The 5,861-nt window shown below is 35.7% G+C and overlaps 1 non-coding gene across 1 annotated transcript; it reads left to right on the top strand.

Moving 5' to 3' along the window:
* Positions 1-2,896: 2,896 nt before the first annotated feature.
* Positions 2,897-3,000, top strand: LOC127739931 (small nucleolar RNA R71). Its single transcript, XR_008000673.1, has one exon. It is a non-coding gene; the product is annotated as a small nucleolar RNA R71 (small nucleolar RNA).
* Positions 3,001-5,861: the final 2,861 nt, after the last annotated feature.

The raw sequence follows: 5,861 nt of genomic DNA on the forward strand, positions 1-5,861 counted from the left end.
CATGCCACAAGCACATGGTTAGGGACAGCTTGATTTAGCCGCTTAGGCCTGGATTTTATTTCCTTGGGCCCTCCTATCCATTGATGCTCAAAGCCTTGGATCCTTTTTACCCTTGCCTTTTGGTTTTAAGGGCTATTGGATTTTTCTGCTTGCTTTTTCTTTTTCTTTCTATTAAATTTTTTTTCTTTTTTTTTCGCAAGCTTTTCTTTTTCACTGCTTTTTCTTGCTTCAAGAATCAATTTTATGATTTTTTAGATTATCAATAACATTTTTCTTTTTTTTCTTTCAAGAGCCAACAATTTTAACATTCATAAACAGCAAGATCAAAAATATGCACTGTTCAAGCATTCATTTAGAAAACAAAAAGTATTGTCACCACATCAATATAATTAAACTAATTTCAAGGACAATTTTCGAAATTCATGTACTTCTTGTTCTTTTGAGTTAAAAAAATTTTTTCATTTAAGAGAGGTGAAGGATTTATGGAATTTATTCATAGTTTTAAGACATAGTTACTACATACTAATGATCATGAAGTAGAGACACAAAACATAGATAAAAACGAAAAAACAGAAAAATTAAGAACAAGGAATGAATCCACCTTAGTGGCGTCTTCTTCTTGAAGGACCAATGGTGCTTTTTGAGATCCTCTATGTCTCTTCCTTGCCTTTGTTGCATGATCCCTAATGATTTTGGTGCTCCTATCCTTAGTTGCTCCCAATAATTGTGTGGAGGACAATTTATCCCCTGAGGTATCTCAGGGATCTCTTGATTTGCAGTCAAATGTTCTACCACTGAGCTATAAACCCTTTAGATGAGTCTTTCCATCTCCTATGACTCAGAGGTAGAAGCTTTTGTCTTTCCTTTTCTCTTTTTTTTGAGGTTTTTCTGGCCTTAGGTACCATCAATGGTTATGGAAAAGCAAGAAAAGAAAAAAAGCTATGCTTTTACCACACCAAACTTAGAATGTTGCTCGCCCTCGAGCAAAAGAAGAAAGAATAGAAGAAGGAGAAGAAGATATGGGGGAGAGGGAGAGATGTTTGTGTTTCGGCCATGTAGGGTGGGTTTGGGTGGGAAGGATGGATGGATGTGAGTGGTGAAGAGATGATGGGGAAGAGGGATTAAGATGATTGGTGAAGAAGGGAGAACGTGAGTTGAGGTAGGTGGAGATCTTGTGGGGTCCACAGATCCTAAGATGATTCTGTGGGGTCCACAGATCCTGAGGTGTCAAGGATTTACATCCCTGCACCAATTAGGCATGTAAAACGCCTTTGCATACAATTTTGGCGTTTAAATGCCGAGGTGATGCATGTTCTGGGCGTTCAACGCCCATGTGCAGCGTGTTTCTGGCGTTGAACGCCAGTTCCATGCTTGTTTCTGGCGTTGAACGCCAGTTTCATGCTTGTTTCTGGCGTTCAGCGCTAGTTCTATGCTCTATTCTGGCGTTGAATGCCAGCCAGATGCTCCTTACTAGCGTTTAAACGCCAGTAAGTCCTTCCTCTAGGGTGTGATTTTTCTTCTACTATTTTTGATTCTGTTTTTAATTTTAATATTTTTTTTTGTGACTCCACATGATCATGAACCTAATAAAACATAAAAAGAACAATAAAAAGAAAAATAAAAATTGGGTTGCCTCCCAATAAGCGCTTCTTTAATGTCAAGAGCTTGACAGTGAGCTCTCATGGAGCTTCACAGATGTTTAGAGCATTGTTGGGACCTCCAAACACCAAACTTAGAGTTTGAATGTGGGGGTTCAACACCAAACTTAGAGTTTGGTTGTGGCCTCCCAACACTAAACTTAGAGTTTGACTGTGGGGGCTATGTTTGACTCTGCATTGAGAGAAGCTGTTCATGCTTCCTCTCATTACCAAATAACTTGGCATTTAGCTTTATGATGGCTCCTAGATATTGAGCAACTTGCTCTCCAGTTACATCTTCTTCCTCTTCATAGGAAGAATAGTCTTTAGAGCTCATGAATGGCAGAAGGAGGTTTAATGGAATCTCTATGGTCTCTATATGAGCATCAGATTCCCTTGGGTCCTCAATAGGGAACTCCTTCTTACTTGAGAGACGTCCCATGAGGCCTTCCTCATTGGAATTCACGTCCTCTCCTTCCTCTCTACATTCGGTCATATTGACTATATCAATGGCCTTGCACTCTCTCTTTGGATTCTCTTCTGTATTGCTTGGGAGAGTACTAGGAGGAGTTTCAGTGACTTTCTTACTCAGCTGGCCCACTTGTGCCTCCAAATTTCTAATGGAGGATCTTGTTTCACTCATGAAACTTAAAGTGGCCTTAGACAGATCAGAGACTATGTTTGATAAGTTAGAGTGACTTTGCTCAGAATTCTTTGTCTGTTGCTGAGAAGATGATGGAAAAGGCGTGTTATTGCTGAGCCTGTTTCTTCCACCATTATTAAAGCCTTGTTGAGGCTTTTGTTGATCCTTCCATGAGAAATTTGGATGATTTCTCCATGATGAATTATAGGTGTTTCCATAAGGTTCACCCATATAATTTACCTTTGCTATTGCAGGGTGCTCAGGATCATAAGCTTCTTCAGAAGCTGCCTCTTTAGTACTGTTGGATGCATTTTGCCATCCATTCAGACTTTGAGAAATCATGTTGACTTCCTGAGTCAACACTTTGTTCTGAGCCAATATGGCATTCAGAGCATCAATTTCAAGAACTCCCTTCCTCTGAGGCGTCCCATTATTCACGGAATTCCTCTCAGAAGTGTACATAAATTGGTTATTTGCACCCATGTCAATAAGTTCTTGAGCTTCTGCAGGCGTTTTCTTTAAGTGAATGGATCCACCTGCAGAATGGTCCAATGACATTTTGGAAAACTCAGATAGACCATAATAGAATATATCTAATATGGTCCATTTTGAAAACATGTCAGAAGGACACTTTTTGGTCATCTGCTTGTATCTTTCCCAAGCTTCATAGAGGAATTCACCATCTTTTTGCTTGAAGGTCTGAACATCCACTCTAAGCTTGCTCAGCTTTTGAGGAGGAAAGAATTTATCCAAGAAGGCCGTGACCAGCTTATCCCAGGAGTCCAGGCTATCTTTAGGTTGTGAGTCCAACCATGTTCTAGCTATGTCTCTTACAGCAAAAGGGAAAAGCATGAGCCTGTAGACTTCAGGATCTACTCCATTTGTCTTAACGGTCTCACAAATCTGCAAGAACTCAGTTAAAAAGTGGTAAGGATCTTCAAATGGAAGTCCATAAAACTTGCAGTTCTGTTGCATTAGAGCAACTAATTGAGGTTTCAACTCAAAATTGTTTGCTCCAATGGCCGGAATAGAGATGCTTATTCCATCAAATTTGGACGTTAGTTTAGTGAAATCACCTAGCATTCTCCTTGCATTATTGTTATTGGGTTCAGCTGCCATCTCCTTCTCTTGTTCAAAAATTTCAAAAAGATTGTCTCTGGATTGTTGTAATTTGGCTTCTCTTAATTTCCTCTGCAGAGTCCTTTCAGGTTCTGGATCAGCTTTAACAAGAATGCTTTTGTCCTTGTTCCTGCTCATATAGGGAAGAAGAGAACAAGAAAAGAAAGAGGAATCCTCTATGTCACAGTAAAGAGGATCCTTATTATTAGTAGAAGAAGAAAGGGGATAAAGAAAAGAGAATGAATAGTCTGAATAAAGAGTAAGGATAAGAGAAGTGATATTGAGATGAAGAGAAGTGTTAGTAAATAAATAAATAAATAGAAGAAGAGAAGAGAGGGAGAATTCGAAAATAATTTTGAAAAAGTAGTTAATAATTTTCGAAAATTAAAGATAAGATATAATTAAAATTAAAATTTAGAACAATTAAAAAGAATTTTTGAAAAAGAGATGAGGTATTTTCGAAAATTAAAGAGGGAGAAGTAGTTAGGTGGTTTTGAAAAAGATAAGAAACAAACAAAAAGTCAAAAAGTTAGTTGAAAAAGATGTAAAAATCAAATTTGAAAAGATAAGAAGATAAAAAGATAAGATATTTTGAAATCAAATTTTTGAAAAAGATATGATAAAAAGATAAGATAAAAAGATATGATAAAAAGATATGGTTGAAAAAGATTTAATTTTTAAAATTAAAATTAATTACTTAACTAACAAGAAACTAAAAGATAGGATTCTAGAAATTAAAGATTGAACCTTTCTTAACAAGAAAGTAACAAACTTCAAATTTTTTTGAATCAATCACATTAATTGTTAGTGTAATTTCAAAAATTTTGAAATAAAATTAAGAAAAAGATTTTTTAAAAAAATATTTTGAAATTTTTGAAATTAATAAGATAAAAATGAAAAATATTTGATTTGAAAAAGTTTTGAAAAGATAAGATTTTTAAAATTGAAAATTTGACTTGACTTGTAAGAAACAACTAATTTTTAAAATTTTTTTGACCAAGTCAACCCAAAATTTCGAAAATTTGGAGAGAAATAAGGAAAGGATATTTTTTTTATTTTTGAATTTTTGATGATGAGAGAGGAAAACATAAAAATGACTCACAACATGAAAATTATGAATCAAAACTCATGATGCATGTAAGAATACTATGAATGTCAAGATGAACACCAAGAACACTTTGAAGATCATGATGAACATCAAGAACATATTTTTGAAAAATTTTTGATGTAAAGAAAACATGCAAGACACCAAACTTAGAAATCTTTAATGCATGGACTCTAACAAACGAAAAATACATATGAAAAACAACAAACAACACAAAACAAGAAAACATCAAGATCAAACAAGAAGACTTGTCAAGAACAACTTGAAGATCATGAAGAACACTATGAATGCATGAATTTTCGAAAAATGCAAGAAAAAATTTTTTAAAGCATGCAATTGACACCAAACTTAAAAATTGACTCAAGACTCAAACAAGAAACATAAAATATTTTTGGTTTTTATGATTTTATGAATTTTTTTGTATTTTCTTTTTTTTTTGAAAATTATACTTTTGAAAAACAAAAATAAAGAAAAATTTTTGAAAGAATTTTGAAAACTTTTTTGAAAAGAAAATAAAAAGAAAATTACCTAATCTGAGCAACAAGATGAACCGTTAGTTGTCCAAACTTGAACAATCCCCGGCAACGGCGCCAAAAACTTGGTGGACGAAATTGTGATCATCAATAATGGCTCTTTGGTATGTGCATCTATTAACTTAGCACTTTCTTTCCACAACTTCGCTCAACTAACCAGCAAGTGTACTGGGTCGTCCAAGTAATAAACCTTACGTGAGTAAGGGTCGATCCCACAAAGATTGTTGGTATGAAGCAAGCTATGGTCATCTTGTAGATCTCAGTTAGGCTGATTCAAATGTGATTAGATTAGATAATTAAAAGATAAATAAAATATGATAGAAATACTTATGTAAATTAATGGTGGGAATTTCAGATAGGCGTATGGAGATGCTGTGCTCCTTCTGAATCTCTGCTTTCCTACTGCTTTCGTCCAATCCTTCTTACTCCTTTCCATGGCAAGCTGTATGTAGGGCATCACCGTTGTCAATGGCTACATCCCATCCTCTCAGTAAAAAAAGTCCAAATGCTCTGTCACAGCACGGCTAATCATCTGTCGGTTCTCAATCAGGTTGGACTAGAATCCCGTGATCCTTTTGCGTCTGTTACTAACGCCCAGCCTTTAGGAGTTTAAAGCTCGTCACAGTCATTCAATCCCAGAATCCTACTCGGAATACCACAGACAAGGTTAGACTTTCTGGATTCCCATGAATGCCGCCATCAATTCTAGCTTATACCACGAAGATTCTGATTAAGGAATCCAAGAGATATGCGTCCGGTCTAAGGCAGAACGGAAGTGGTTATCAATCACGCGCGTTCATAGGTGAGAATGATGATGAGTGTCA

This window comes from Arachis duranensis, chromosome 6, assembly GCF_000817695.3.
Source record: "Arachis duranensis cultivar V14167 chromosome 6, aradu.V14167.gnm2.J7QH, whole genome shotgun sequence".
NCBI classification, from domain to species: domain Eukaryota; kingdom Viridiplantae; phylum Streptophyta; class Magnoliopsida; order Fabales; family Fabaceae; genus Arachis; species Arachis duranensis.